The sequence below is a fragment of the Triturus cristatus genome, chromosome 10 (assembly GCF_964204655.1).
Source record: "Triturus cristatus chromosome 10, aTriCri1.1, whole genome shotgun sequence".
NCBI classification, from domain to species: Eukaryota; Metazoa; Chordata; class Amphibia; order Caudata; family Salamandridae; genus Triturus; species Triturus cristatus.
Window position 1 is genome coordinate 7,975,844 of NC_140593.1, and position 16,437 is coordinate 7,992,280.

Consider the following 16,437-nt stretch of genomic DNA (forward strand, 5'->3'; position numbering starts at 1 on the left):
TTTAGTACGCGTACCGTAAGCTTACGGTAAGCGTACGGTTTACGCAATGTCCGTAATTTATCTACGCTGTTTGCGTATAGTTACGCAATTTGCGTAGCCGCGCGTACTCCGCGTGGGACGCGTACGCGTGTACGCTACACGCGCACGTTACGCGAAAGTGTCGGGGAGTGACTGTTATGCGCATGCGCGCAAGCGCGTGTCTTTTTTACGCGCATGCGTACTTTTGCCGTAAGCGTACCGTAAGCGTACGGTAGGTCATGTGATCATGAAACACAACTTTTGATTGGTTGAAACTACTTTCAGTTCTAGAACTCTCCTACACCACACCCATTCCCCTCATTTCTGCTTGTGATCCCTTAGGAGAAGGAGCTGGGTTGTCTTTGTGATACGATGGCAGAACAGCAGAGCCCTTCTGAGAGTGAGGCTAGCACTAGCAGCACTACCTTGAGGCAGAGAGCGAGGAAACAAAAGACCTCTTATGTATGGGATTATTTTACTTTTCCTGAAGGCCAGCAAAAGGTAAATGCACCCTTAGTAACTTGTAAGCTGTGTAAGCGTGTACTTTCAAGAGGTAATCCTGACAGGAAGTATTCCTTTGGGAATCATACCATGATGAGACACCTCAAGGATGTACACAGAAGGACACATGCTCGACTTACTGGAGGTAACCCTTCAGAAAGTCAACCAAGCACATCCACAGCAGCTCAGCCTGGACCATCATCTGCAGGGCCGAGTCCTTCTTCTGCAGGTCAGGTGAGCCCTTCATCTGTGGGGGGAGCATCTCCTTTTGCTGGCCCTCTGGAAATTAACCCTCGATTTCTGAGGGTTGATATTCGATGCGCCTCTTGTCATGATCTAATTTGTCATAGGGAGACCAGTGTTTCCCTAGTGAACAACAAAATAGATCAGCACACTTGTCGCAGAGACTAATTTTCCCAATCTTTCTTTCCTCTGTCCCTGCATGAACACAACGGCTCTTTTAAGAGCCAACCTTATCTTTCATCTTTTTTTTATATATGTTTTTAAAAACTTTTTTTTTTTTTTTTTTACCGTACGCATACGGTCCGCGTAATTTTTTTTTTTTTTTTAAAAACACTAAAAATCAATTATCACATTACAAGGTCCTTGAGAGACTACAATTAAAAACTGAAAATGTGATTGTGGAGAAGTGGAAAAAAGCGACCATGATATTTTTGACTTACCATACCCACTCAAAAAAATATTTATTCATTTAAATTTTTTTTTAATTGCATTACAAATGGTTCTAGTTTTCGAAAATTATCTATCTCAATCATGACATCTCTGCCTGTAATTCCTATATGCACACAGAGTCATGTTTTCACATTAGTCACAAAACGAAATTTCTTTGCCAATTTGAAAGCACACTTACTGCTCTTTTTTTTTGGCAAGTGATAATCACTTTTACAGACTGACACATTATGAATCCACTTTTCAGATTTTTTAAAAAGCCCATGTCCAGACTGCTTTTTCAGACCACCACCATGTGTATCCTGGGTGACTGCCTACACTCCAGCAAGGGCAACCAGCCTTAGTGATGCTGAATGTATTTGCATTACAGACTGAAAACTCAAACCCCACTCGCTTGTGAATACTGTGCATGATTCTACATGGAAAGCAGCTGGGTGTGTGCTAAGAGTCTGCTTCTGCACCAAAAAATCGCTCCCCCTTTTTCCTACTAATGCAACTGTGAAATCACCAGAGCAAAACGCAATAAATCTCTGCCTGTAATTCCTATTTGCACACAGAGTCATGTTTTCACATTAGTCACAAAACAAAATTTCTTTGCCAATTTGAAAGCACACTTACTGCTCTTTTTTTTTGGCAAGTGATAATCACTTTTACAGACTGACACATTATGAATCCACTTTTCAGATTTTTTAAAAAGCCCATGTCCAGACTGCTTTTTCAGACCACCACCATGTGTATCCTGGGTGACTGCCTACACTCCAGCAAGGGCAACCAGCCTTAGTGATGCTGAATGTATTTGCATTACAGACTGAAACCTCAAACCCCACTCGCTTGTGAATACTGTGCATGATTCTACATGGAAAGCAGCTGGGTGTGTGCTAAGAGTCTGCTTCTGCACCAAAAAATCGCTCCCCCTTTTTCCTACTAATGCAACTGTGAAATCACCAGAGCAAAACGCAATAAATCTCTGCCTGTAATTCCTATTTGCACACAGAGTCATCTTTTCACATTAGTCACAAAACAAAATTTCTTTGCCAATTTGAAAGCACACTTACTGCTCTTTTTTTTTGGCAAGTGATAATCACTTTTACAGACTGACACATTATGAATCCACTTTTCAGATTTTTTAAAAAGCCCATGTCCAGACTGCTTTTTCAGACCACCACCATGTGTATCCTGGGTGACTGCCTACACTCCAGCAAGGGCAACCAGCCTTAGTGATGCTGAATGTATTTGCATTACAGACTGAAACCTCAAACCCCACTCGCTTGTAAATACTGTGCATGATTCTACATGGAAAGCAGCTGGGTGTGTGCTAAGAGTCTGCTTCTGCACCAAAAAATCGCTCCCCCTTTTTCCTACTAATGCAACTGTGAAATCACCAGAGCAAAACGCAATAAATCTCTGCCTGTAATTCCTATTTGCACACAGAGTCATGTTTTCACATTAGTCACAAAACGAAATTTCTTTGCCAATTTGAAAGCACACTTACTGCTCTTTTTTTTTGGCAAGTGATAATCACTTTTACAGACTGACACATTATGAATCCACTTTTCAGATTTTTTAAAAAGCCCCTGTCCAGACTGCTTTTTCAGACCACCACCATGTGTATCCTGGGTGACTGCCTACACTCCAGCAAGGGCAACCAGCCTTAGTGATGCTGAATGTATTTGCATTACAGACTGAAACCTCAAACCCCACTCGCTTGTAAATACTGTGCATGATTCTACATGGAAAGCAGCTGGGTGTGTGCTAAGAGTCTGCTTCTGCACCAAAAAATGGCTCCCCCTTTTTCCTACTAATGCAACTGTGAAATCACCAGAGCAAAACACAATAAATCTCTGCCTGTAATTCCTATTTGCACACAGAGTCATGTTTTCACATTAGTCACAAAACGAAATTTCTTTGCCAATTTGAAAGCACACTTACTTATCTTTTTTTTTGGCAAGTGATAATCACTTTTACAGACTGACACATTATGAATCCACTTTTCAGATTTTTTAAAAAGCCCATGTCCAGACTGCTTTTTCAGACCACCACCATGTGTATCCTGGGTGACTGCCTACATACCAGCAAGGGCAAACAACCTTAGTGATGCTGAATGTATTTGCATTACAGACTGAAACCTCAAACCCCACTCGCTTGTAAATACTGTGCATGATTCTACATGGAAAGCAGCTGGGTGTGTGCTAAGAGTCTGCTTCTGCACCAAAAAATCGCTCCCCCTTTTTCCTACTAATGCAACTGTGAAATCACCAGAGCAAAACGCAATAAATCTCTGCCTGTAATTCCTATTTGCACACAGAGTCATGTTTTCACATTAGTCACAAAACAAAATTTCTTTGCCAATTTGAAAGCACACTTACTGCTCTTTTTTTTTGGCAAGTGATAATCACTTTTACAGACTGACACATTATGAATCCACTTTTCAGATTTTTTAAAAAGCCCATGTCCAGACTGCTTTTTCAGACCACCACCATGTGTATCCTGGGTGACTGCCTACACTCCAGCAAGGGCAACCAGCCTTAGTGATGCTGAATGTATTTGCATTACAGACTGAAACCTCAAACCCCACTCGCTTGTAAATACTGTGCATGATTCTACATGGAAAGCAGCTGGGTGTGTGCTAAGAGTCTGCTTCTGCACCAAAAAATCGCTCCCCCTTTTTCCTACTAATGCAACTGTGAAATCACCAGAGCAAAACGCAATAAATCTCTGCCTGTAATTCCTATTTGCACACAGAGTCATGTTTTCACATTAGTCACAAAACAAAATTTCTTTGCCAATTTGAAAGCACACTTACTGCTCTTTTTTTTTGGCAAGTGATAATCACTTTTACAGACTGACACATTATGAATCCACTTTTCAGATTTTTTAAAAAGCCCATGTCCAGACTGCTTTTTCAGACCACCACCATGTGTATCCTGGGTGACTGCCTACATACCAGCAAGGGCAACCAGCCTTAGTGATGCTGAATGTATTTGCATTACAGACTGAAACCTCAAACCCCACTCGCTTGTAAATACTGTGCATGATTCTACATGGAAAGCAGCTGGGTGTGTGCTAAGAGTCTGCTTCTGCACCAAAAAATGGCTCCCCCTTTTTCCTACTAATGCAACTGTGAAATCACCAGAGCAAAACGCAATAAATCTCTGCCTGTAATTCCTATTTGCACACAGAGTCATGTTTTCACATTAGTCACAAAACTAAATTTCTTTGCCAATTTGAAAGCACACTTACTTATCTTTTTTTTTGGCAAGTGATAATCACTTTTACAGACTGACACATTATGAATCCACTTTTCAGATTTTTTAAAAAGCCCATGTCCAGACTGCTTTTTCAGACCACCACCATGTGTATCCTGGGTGACTGCCTACATACCAGCAAGGGCAAACAGCCTTAGTGATGCTGAATGTATTTGCATTACAGACTGAAACCTCAAACCCCACTCGCTTGTAAATACTGTGCATGATTATACATGGAAAGCAGCTGGGTGTGTGCTAAGAGTCTGCTTCTGCACCAAAAAATCGCTCCCCCTTTTTCCTACTAATGCAACTGTGAAATCACCAGAGCAAAACGCAATAAATCTCTGCCTGTAATTCCTATTTGCACACAGAGTCATGTTTTCACATTAGTCACAAAACGAAATTTCTTTGCCAATTTGAAAGCACACTTACTGCTCTTTTTTTTTGGCAAGTGATAATCACTTTTACAGACTGACACATTATGAATCCACTTTTCAGATTTTTTAAAAAGCCCCTGTCCAGACTGCTTTTTCAGACCACCACCATGTGTATCCTGGGTGACTGCCTACACTCCAGCAAGGGCAACCAGCCTTAGTGATGCTGAATGTATTTGCATTACAGACTGAAACCTCAAACCCCACTCGCTTGTGAATACTGTGCATGATTCTACATGGAAAGCAGCTGGGTGTGTGCTAAGAGTCTGCTTCTGCACCAAAAAATCGCTCCCCCTTTTTCCTACTAATGCAACTGTGAAATCACCAGAGCAAAACGCAATAAATCTCTGCCTGTAATTCCTATTTGCACACAGAGTCATGTTTTCACATTAGTCACAAAACAAAATTTCTTTGCCAATTTGAAAGCACACTTACTGCTCTTTTTTTTTGGCAAGTGATAATCACTTTTACAGACTGACACATTATGAATCCACTTTTCAGATTTTTTAAAAAGCCCATGTCCAGACTGCTTTTTCAGACCACCACCATGTGTATCCTGGGTGACTGCCTACATACCAGCAAGGGCAACCAGCCTTAGTGATGCTGAATGTATTTGCATTACAGACTGAAACCTCAAACCCCACTCGCTTGTAAATACTGTGCATGATTATACATGGAAAGCAGCTGGGTGTGTGCTAAGAGTCTGCTTCTGCACCAAAAAATCGCTCCCCCTTTTTCCTACTAATGCAAATATAAAATTACCAGAGTTGTACACAATAAATCTCTGCCTATATTTCCCAACATGTGTAACCTGGGTGACTGCCTACATTCCAGCAAGGGCAACCAGCCTTAGTGATGCTGAATGTATTTGCATTACTGAGTCCAACCTCAAACCCTTAAACTATTCTTTTTTTATACCAATACACCTTAATTTATCGTGAAAACATAGTCCATATTATTTTACATGTTCCTCACATTTAAATTTCTCCCAAAACAGAAAATAATAAACACAACTTCAACAAAAAGAATTACATTTCTATTATTCATTTCTTAATTTACCATATACATCTCCTCTCAAACTCTAAACTCACCTTTAAAATTAGTTAGTTGTGAAAGAAATGTGGCACTCAAACAGCAGATTATCAGAGCCAGGATCTCTGTTCTCTACACCTCTCTCCTCTCAGCAGAACCAGATAATGGCAAAGTTTCCCTCTATTTTTCCACACATATACATGTAAGTTTCAAATCTCAGTGCTTCCCCCTTTTTTTCAAATGTAATCACACATTTCTATTGGTTGAAAACCCAACCCTTTTCCAAAAGTACCCTTCCCCCAACTTGACTTCTGCCTAGTACCCTTCCCCCAACTTGACTTCTGCCTGCTACCATAGCAACAGCTCATGGAACACTGCTGTGTGGAGTTAGGTCAGAAGTTCGCCAAACAATGTTTCAATTCCACAGAGCAAGAGTGCTTGACTTTTCAAACCTTACAGCAAATCCATAGTACTGTTCTTTGGTAACACATTTTTCTGTACCAATACAAAACATGCTTCTATAAATTTACACATACAGCCTAGTTTTTAGTGTAGAATGGTATGAAACAGCCAATCAGTTCTTTTTTTTATGAAAAAAATATGTATGCCTCCATTTCCAAACTGTCTTTCATTTCTTGTTACCATTCTACTGAATTACACCTCCTGAGTGCATCCAGTTCTCCTTTGAAGATGTTCACAGTGTGGATTGTAGGGCACAGCTATGTCTTCTGGAGTGAAAAGTTTGCAGAGAAAACAGGTATTGTGAGAGACCTTGCTTTGCCAAATGTAGACATTAAATGGATTGGTCAGAGAGGGTTAAAGTGGCACCAATTGATGCCATTGGTGAAATCCTTCATGCAAATCCAACACCCTGACCTCATAATAGTGCACTGTGGTGGCAATGACCTAGGCACTTTGACTGGGGTAGGTCTGGAAATGCTTATGAAGGACACCTTTGCACAACTGTTTTCACTTTTCCCTAAAACTGCCTTTGTGTTTTCCAACATATGCCAAAGGCAAAAATGGAACTGGTCCAATCATTTCTGTCCGCAGACTGACAAAGCAAGAAAGCACGTCAACAAATCTGTTTCTGCTTTCCTCCGTGACTATGGTATGGGTTCCATTTACCACAACAACTTGCGTTATGACATGCAAGACATTTATAGAGGAGATGGTGGGCACTTCAATGATGAAGGGAACAGAGTCTTCCTCTTGAACCTTAGACTCTGCATCGGTACTTACTTGTAGGTACCACTAAAAAATAACTTCATAAACACAACGGCTCTTTTTAGAGCCCCCTAATATCTAAACTCTTAAATCTGCATTTCATTTCTTTTATTTATTTTTTTGTTACCGTACGCTTACCATACGCGTACCCCGTGATTTTTTTTAAAATCAATAAATGTTTTCGTTGTACTTTTCTGTCCTTCTTTGACCCCCTCACAAATGTAAGGGGGTCTGTAACTCTCCTCCTTGCCCCCTTTTCTTGTTATCACTCTTTTTTTTCTGAGTGAAACACACAAAATGGCGGCCGCCGCTTCCTGGTTTCGGCCGATTCGAATGTTTACTAAGATCTAAGAGCCAATCAGAATCGCGCTCGCGCACGCCACCGTACGCGTACCGTAAGCGTACCGTAAGCTGGCTCAGATATATATATTGATTTAAAGGCTATTTTCTCAGAATCTACTGAACAGATTTACACCAAACCTACAAAAGGCACTTCCTTGACCTGAGGACTACCTCTCTGCCAAATTTCTAGTAATTCTGTTCAGCCGTTCGGGCTGTAGCCCTGTCTAAAGGTCCTATGGAAAAATGCATGGGAAAAACGCGTTTTGGGACCCCCCTTTTATCTCAGCCCCCGCTTGACGAATCCCCCCGAGACTTTCAGGATAGGAGCGGAGCGTAGCGCCCACCTATTTTGAGAAATTCGCGAGGATTCGTCGACCGGCGCCAAAGTTATTCAAAATAGAATGTTGCGGATTTCCTATGGAAACGTGGTCCTAACTATAACTACCTACTGGCGACCGCCAGAAGGTAATATATATAAATATATATATATATATAAATATATATATAAATATATATATAAATATATATATAAATATATATATAAATATATTACCTACTGGCGGTCGCCAGTAGGTAGTTATAGTTAGGACCACGTTTCCATAGGAAAACCTCAACATTCTATTTTGAATAACTTTGGCGCCGGTCGATGAATCCTCGCGAATTTCTCAAAATAGGTGGGGCGCTACGCTCCGCTCCTACCCTGAAAGTCTCGGGGGGATCCGTCAAGCGGGGGCTGAGATAAAAGGGGGGTCCCAAAACGCGTTTTTCCCATGCATTTTTCCATAGGACCTTTAGAACGAGCTACAGCCCGAACGGCTGAACAGAATTACTCAAAATTTGGCAGAGAGGTAGTCCCTAGGTCAAGGAAGTGCCTTTTGTAGGTTTGGTGTAAATCTGTTCAGTAGATTCTGAGAAAATAGCCTTTAAATCAATATATATATCTGAGCCAGCTTACGGTACGCTTACCATACGCTTACGGTAAGCGTACGGTGGCGTGCGCGAGCGCGATTCTGATTGGCTCTTAGATCTTAGTAAACATTCGAATCAGCCGAAACCAGGAAGCGGCGGCCGCCATTTTCTGTTTCACTCTGAAAAAAAAAAGAGTGAAAAGAAGAAAAGGGGGCAATGAGGAGAGTTACAGACCCCCTAACATTTGTAAGGGGGTCAAAGAAGGACAGAAAAGTACAAAAAAAACATTAATTGATTTTTTAAAAAAACACGGGGTACGCTTACGGTAAGCGTACGGTGGCGTGCGCGAGCGCGATTCTGATTGGCTCTTAGATCTTAGTAAACATTCGAATCGGCCGAAACCAGGAAGCGGCGGCCGCCATTTTCTGTTTCACTCTGAAAAAAAAAAGAGTGAAAAGAAGAAAAGGGGGCAATGAGGAGAGTTACAGACCCCCTAACATTTGTAAGGGGGTCAAAGAAGGACAGAAAAGTACAAAAAAAACATTAATTGATTTTAAAAAAAATCACGGGGTACGCTTACGGTAAGCGTACGGTAAAAAAAAAAAATTATAAATAAATGAAAATCAGATTTAAGAGTTTAGAAATTAGGGAGCTCTAAAAAGAGCTGTTGTGTTTATGGAGTCATTTTTTTAGTGGTACCTACAAGTAAGTACCGATGCAGAGTCTAAGGTTCAAGAGGAAGACTCTGTTCCCTTCATCATTGAAGTGCACACCATCTCCTCTATAAATGTCTTGCATGTTGTAACGCAAGTTGTTGTGGTAAATGGCACCCATAGTCACGGAGGAAAGCAGAAACAGATTTGTTGACGTGCTTTCTTGCTTTGTCAATCTGTGGACAGAAATGATTGGACCAGTTCCATTTTTGCCTTTGGCATATGTTGGAAAACACAAAGGCAGTTTTAGGGAAAAGTGTAAACAGTTGTGCAAAGGTGTCCTTCATAAGCATTTCCAGACCTACCCCAGTCAAAGTGCCTAGGTCATTGCCACCACAGTGCACTATTATGAGGTCAGGGTGTTGGATTTGAATGAAGGATTTCACCAATGGCATCAATTGGTGCCACTTTAACCCTCTCTGACCAATCCATTTAATGTCTACATTTGGCAAAGCAAGGTCTCTCACCATATCTGTTTTCTCTGCAAACTTTTCACTCCAGAAGACATAGCTGTGCCCTACAATCCACACTGTGAACATCTTCAAAGGAGAACTGGATGCACTCAGGAGGTGTCTTTCAGTAGAATGGCAATATGAAAAGAAAGACAGTTTGGAAATGGAGGCATACATATTTTTTTAAAACAAAAAGAACTGATTGGCTGTTTCATACCATTCCAGAATAAAAACTAGGCTGTATGTGAAAATTAATAGAAACATGTTTTTTATTGGTACAAAAAAATGTGTAACCAAAGAACAGTACTTTGGATTTGCTGTTAGGTTTGAAAAGTCAAGCACTCTTGCTCTGTGGAATTGAAACATTGTGTGTCGAACTTCTGACCTAACTGCACACAGCAGTGTTCCATGAGCTGTTGCTATGGTAGCAGGCAGAAGTCAAGTTGGGGGAAGGGTACTAGGCAGAAGTCAAGTTGGGGGAAGGGTACTGTTGGAAAAGGGTTGGTTTTCAACCAATAGAAATGTGTGATTACATGTGAAAAAAAAGGGGGAAGCACTGAGATTTGAAACTTACATGTATATGTGTGGAAAAATAGAGGGAAAGTTTGCCATTATCTGGTTCTGCTGAGAGGAGAGAGGTGAACACAACAGAGATCCTGGCTCTGATAATCTGCTGTTTGAGTGCCACATTTCTTTCACAACTAACTAATTTAAAAGGTGAGTTTACAGTTTGAGAGGGGATGTATGTGGTAACTTAAGAAATGAATAATAGAAATGGGAATTGTTTTTGTTGTAGTTACATAATGTGTCAGTCTGTAAAAGTGATTTCAAATTGAAAAAAGAGATATACACTTGCCCCCGAAAAAAAAAGAGCAGTAAGTGTGCTTTCAAATTGGCAAAGAAATTTCGTTTTGGCACTAATGTGAAAACATGACTCTGTGTGCATAGAAGAATTATAGGCAGAAATGTATTGCGTCTTGCTCTGGTGATTTCACAGTTGCAGTAGATGGAAAAGAGGAGCGAATTTTTGGGGGAAGAAGCAGAGGTTTAGCACACACCCATGTGCTTGCCATGTATAGTCATGCACAGTAATTAGAAGCGAGTGGGGTTTTCAGGTTTAAGTCTGTAATGCAAATACATTCAGCATCACTAAGGCTGGTTGCCCCTGCTGGAGTGTAGGCAGTCACAGAGAATACACACGGTGGTGGTCTGAAAAAAAAACAGCTTGGACATGTGCATTTAAATAAATTTAAAAAAAAAGGTTTCAGAATGTGTCAGTCTGTAAAAGTGATTTCAAAGTGTAAAAAGAGATTTTCACTTGGCCCGAAAAAAAAAGAGCAGTAAGTGTGCTTTCAAATTGGCAAAGAAATTTCGTTTTGGCACTAATGTGAAAACATGACTCTGTGTGCATAGAAGAATTATAGGCAGAAATGTATTGCGTCTTGCTCTGGTGATTTCACAGTTGCAGTAGATGGAAAAGAGGAGCGAATTTTTGGGGGAAGAAGCAGAGGTTTAGCACACACCCATGTGCTTGCCATGTATAGTCATGCACAGTAATTAGAAGCGAGTGGGGTTTTCAGGTTTAAGTCTGTAATGCAAATACATTCAGCATCACTAAGGCTGGTTGCCCCTGCTGGAGTGTAGGCAGTCACAGAGAATACACACGGTGGTGGTCTGAAAAAAAAACAGCTTGGACATGTGCATTTAAATAAATTAAAAAAAAAAGGTTTCAGAATGTGTCAGTCTGTAAAAGTGATTTCAAAGTGTAAAAAGAGATTTTCACTTGGCCCGAAAAAAAAAGAGCAGTAAGTGTGCTTTCAAATTGGCAAAGAAATTTCGTTTTGGCACTAATGTGAAAACATGACTCTGTGTGCATAGAAGAATTATAGGCAGAAATGTATTGCGTCTTGCTCTGGTGATTTCACAGTTGCAGTAGATGGAAAAGAGGAGCGAATTTTTGGGGGAAGAAGCAGAGGTTTAGCACACACCCATGTGCTTGCCATGTATAGTCATGCACAGTAATTAGAAGCGAGTGGGGTTTTCAGGTTTAAGTCTGTAATGCAAATACATTCAGCATCACTAAGGCTGGTTGCCCCTGCTGGAGTGTAGGCAGTCACAGAGAATACACACGGTGGTGGTCTGAAAAAACAACAACTTGGACATGTGCATTTAAATAAATTTTAAAAAAAAGGTTTCAGAATGTGTCAGTCTGTAAAAGTGATTTCAAAGTGTAAAAAGAGATTTTCACTTGGCCCGAAAAAAAAAGAGCAGTAAGTGTGCTTTCAAATTGGCAAAGAAATTTCGTTTTGGCACTAATGTGAAAACATGACTCTGTGTGCATAGAGGAATTATAGGCAGAAATGTATTGCGTCTTGCTCTGGTGATTTCACAGTTGCAGTAGATGGAAAAGAGGAGCGAATTTTTGGGGGAAGAAGCAGAGGTTTAGCACACACCCATGTGCTTGCCATGTATAGTCATGCACAGTAATTAGAAGCGAGTGGGGTTTTCAGGTTTAAGTCTGTAATGCAAATACATTCAGCATCACTAAGGCTGGTTGCCCCTGCTGGAGTGTAGGCAGTCACAGAGAATACACACGGTGGTGGTCTGAAAAAAAAACAGCTTGGACATGTGCATTTAAATAAATTTTAAAAAAAAGGTTTCAGAATGTGTCAGTCTGTAAAAGTGATTTCAAAGTGTAAAAAGAGATTTTCACTTGGCCCGAAAAAAAAAGAGCAGTAAGTGTGCTTTCAAATTGGCAAAGAAATTTCGTTTTGGCACTAATGTGAAAACATGACTCTGTGTGCATAGAAGAATTATAGGCAGAAATGTATTGCGTCTTGCTCTGGTGATTTCACAGTTGCAGTAGATGGAAAAGAGGAGCGAATTTTTGGGGGAAGAAGCAGAGGTTTAGCACACACCCATGTGCTTGCCATGTATAGTCATGCACAGTAATTAGAAGCGAGTGGGGTTTTCAGGTTTAAGTCTGTAATGCAAATACATTCAGCATCACTAAGGCTGGTTGCCCCTGCTGGAGTGTAGGCAGTCACAGAGAATACACACGGTGGTGGTCTGAAAAAAAAACAACTTGGACATGTGCATTTAAATAAATTTTAAAAAAAAGGTTTCAGAATGTGTCAGTCTGTAAAAGTGATTTCAAAGTGTAAAAAGAGATTTTCACTTGGCCCGAAAAAAAAAGAGCAGTAAGTGTGCTTTCAAATTGGCAAAGAAATTTCGTTTTGGCACTAATGTGAAAACATGACTCTGTGTGCATAGAAGAATTATAGGCAGAAATGTATTGCGTCTTGCTCTGGTGATTTCACAGTTGCAGTAGATGGAAAAGAGGAGCGAATTTTTGGGGGAAGAAGCAGAGGTTTAGCACACACCCATGTGCTTGCCATGTATAGTCATGCACAGTAATTAGAAGCGAGTGGGGTTTTCAGGTTTAAGTCTGTAATGCAAATACATTCAGCATCACTAAGGCTGGTTGCCCCTGCTGGAGTGTAGGCAGTCACAGAGAATACACACGGTGGTGGTCTGAAAAAAAAACAGCTTGGTTTCATAATGTGACAGTTTGTTATACAGATTTTCACTTGCCCAAAAAAAAAGAGGAGTTTGTGTGCATTCAAATTGGCAAAGAAATTTCGTTTTGTGACTATTGTGAAAAGAAATGTAGTAATATATTTAAATACAATAAAGGATTTTTTTTTTAGTTTTTTTGCAGGTATTGCTGAAGAACAGTGAACAAAATTTAAGATGCCTACAAAATCTCGAGTTCAAAAAACGCTAAAAAAAAAACTATATTTGAAGACAACTGGAGGACCAAAGTTTGTAGAAGATGCTGATGTAGGGAAAAAGAAAAAATCTTCTGGTAAGCAAAAAAAACAATTTATAAACAAATTATTCAAAACAAAGAAAAATGTACAAAATGTCTGTTGTCGGAAAAATGTAAAAAAACCTACAGAACAGCAAAAAATTGAGGATTTAGTTAATGCAAATATACCTTCTGCAATTGAAAAGTTTAACATAAACAGAAAAACAGCATTTAAAGAGATACGTAGAAAAATGTTTCAGAGAAGAGTTATGTCCAATTTGATAAAGGATATAAAGAAATATAAGCAAAAGGCTAAATATTACAAGAGAAAAAAAGAAATTGAAGCCATTGCAGCAAAAGCATTAGAATTAAAAAGGAAACTATTCATATTAATTTTGAATAGGATGCGTACATTAGATAAAATGGTTAATGTACTGAAATCACAAAGCAAAAGCAAAAGAGTAGTGAACAGAACAAATTTTTGTAAAGTGTTTTTAGGAAAGTGGATGCATAGCTCAAGTAGTGAACCTTTTTTTAATGAAGAGAGCTATTTTCAAAGTAATAGTTTGCTGCATGCAGTTGACACCAGAGGTCGTTCATACGAAGTAAAAAATGGTTGCATAATGGAGAAGGAGATAATGGTTCCAAGAGATGAGGTACAAGTGATGGCAGATGAGGCAATGGGGAGACGTCCTAAAGCCCCAGTGTACACTTGGAATTGTAGTAGTATTTGCACTGTGCGTCAGGAATCTATTGACAGATTTCGAGAGTTTCTAAGAGAATATAGTAAAAAAAGTGTAAAACAAAAGATTAAGGTGCTTCAAAGTCTGGATCCATGCAGAGTGAGAGAGAATACTGGTTTGCAGGGTCATTCTCTTGCTTGTCTATCTAGAAAAGTGTGCAATAGTGTTTTCCATCATTTTAGGATGCTGGCTGTTCATCATACTGAAATGAGAAAGTTTGTGAGACGGTTGTATTTTGCCAAAAGTCCAGCAATAAAGTTAAATGAATTGAATAGGGCTCTGTTCCGAGGAACGGTATCAGATGTAGAGAAGGTTGTTGATGAAATTCAGTTTTGTTACTTTGGTCCTGAACAAAACAGTGCAGAGAAGGACACAGTAAATGAGGCAGAAGTGGAAGAGAATGTAGAACCTTGTGTAAGTAAGACATTTAATGATCACATAACAAAATTTGCAATAGTCTCTAATGAAAGACCAAATGTTACTTGTATTTGTTGCCGCAGAACTCATTATAGAAAACAAACTAGGAATGTTGATCTCTACAGAAAGAGTGAAAATGAAGATAATTATAAGTGGATGGATTTTGCAACATATATATTTCTTGAAAATTGTTTTGAATTGGGTGAAGATCAGCGTATTTGTAAATACTGCTACAACAAGTTAGAGGAAAATAGAATGCCGACCAGAGCTGTACATAATAATTTAGAATTGGATGCTATTCCTGCTGAACTTTCTGAATTAAATACATATGAGTCTATACTCATTCAATGTGTTCATCCGTTCCAGACCATAGTACGTATGGAGCCCAAAACTGGTAAATTACCTCCTTCAGATTTACTGAGAGGTTTAAAAGGTAGAGTGGTGTATTTGCCCTTGGATTTGAAAAAAAATATGGAAACTATTGATGCGGATACTTTGGAAACTGAACCATTAATTATTCTGGTTAATGGTGTACCTACAAAGAATAAGAAGATTTGGCAGGAGCTGGTAGATGTGCGGAAAGTACAAAGAGCAAATTTGTATTTGAAAAAAAATAACAAATGGTATGAATCAATTTATATAGTAGAAGAAGAAGAAGAAGAAGATTTACAAGGAGATACAGAAACACCAAGTGGACAAATTGAAAAAGTGGACAAGTCAAAGGAAGAAGAAATTTATGAACATTTTAGCATACATCCTCTCCATTCGAAAGAAGTTATGGGAGACAATATTGATCTCTTTCAGATGAAGAAAGCAAAAGGAAATCCCGTGAGTGTATGGGAGGAGAGCTTGGAAGCTCGATGTTTTCCCCAGCTGTTTCCTAAAGGAAAAGGAGGACGATACGATGAACGTCCAGAACAGATTCCAGCTTCAGAGTATCGGACTACAAGACTATATGCTGAAGATCCCAGATTTCGACAAAGTATCCCTTATTTGTTCCATCTTTTATTTGAAAGCGACTTGTCTGCACTGTCTTATGCAGTAAATCACATTTTAAAAAGTGGAGTACATTTACAAAATGTGTCTGCTAAGGATTTTATGGAGAAAGTGCAGCACCGAGATGATCATTTGGAAACACAACTGATCAATCTGATGGCTTGTCAGCGTGGGACAAATGAATATTGGTACCGACGCCATGGTGAACTAAAATGCATGTTACGCAATTTAGGAACACCAACATGGTTCCTTACCCTAAGCTGCGCCGAGTACGCTTGGGATGATTTACTGGATTTTCTACGAGAGGCCAATTCAAACATTGAAAACATCGAATACAAGACAGCAGGAGAACTGTGCTCATTGGATCCGGTTAATGTTTGCAGATATTTCAATCATAGATTTGAGGCTATGATGTCCTTCATCTGCAATAAAAAAAATCCACCCCTTGGAGAAGTAGTGGATTTCTTTTGGAGAAAAGAGTACCAGGCAAGAGGTGCTCCTCATATTCATATGCTGCTGTGGATCAAGGATGCCCCAAAGTTTGGAACAGATACTGATGAAGCAGTGTTATCTTACATTGAAGAATATGCAACATGTGCTATACCTAAAAGCACAGAAGAAAAAAAGTTAAAGGAGCAAGTTCTACGTTTCCAAAGTCATCGGTGTGGAAAATACTGTCGACGGAAATACAAGAGCAAAGAAAAATACTACACTAAATGTCGATTTGGATTTCCTAGACCTGTTCTTACAAATGGAAGAGTCAACAGTTTTATGTCAGCTGTGAGACATACTATCACAAGAAAATCACCTAAGAATACCTACAACCTTAAAAGAAAAGAAGAATCAAAAAATATAAATGACTACAACCCAGTCATTTTATCCATGTGGAACGCTAACATGGATATAC

At 39.5% G+C, this 16,437-nt stretch overlaps 1 long non-coding RNA gene across 2 annotated transcripts in view; it reads left to right on the forward strand.

Annotated features, from left to right (window-relative positions):
* LOC146788716 (uncharacterized) overlaps positions 1-16,437 on the forward strand; it is a 255,871-nt gene that overhangs the window by 149,016 nt on the left and 90,418 nt on the right. Inside the window, exon 3 of one of the 2 annotated variants that reach the window (XR_014969969.1) lies at positions 13,274-13,431. The exons of the other annotated variant lie outside the window; for it this stretch is intronic. This is a non-coding gene — a long non-coding RNA (uncharacterized LOC146788716). The remainder of the gene's footprint in view (positions 1-13,273; positions 13,432-16,437) is intronic. 2 annotated transcript variants of the gene reach the window in all.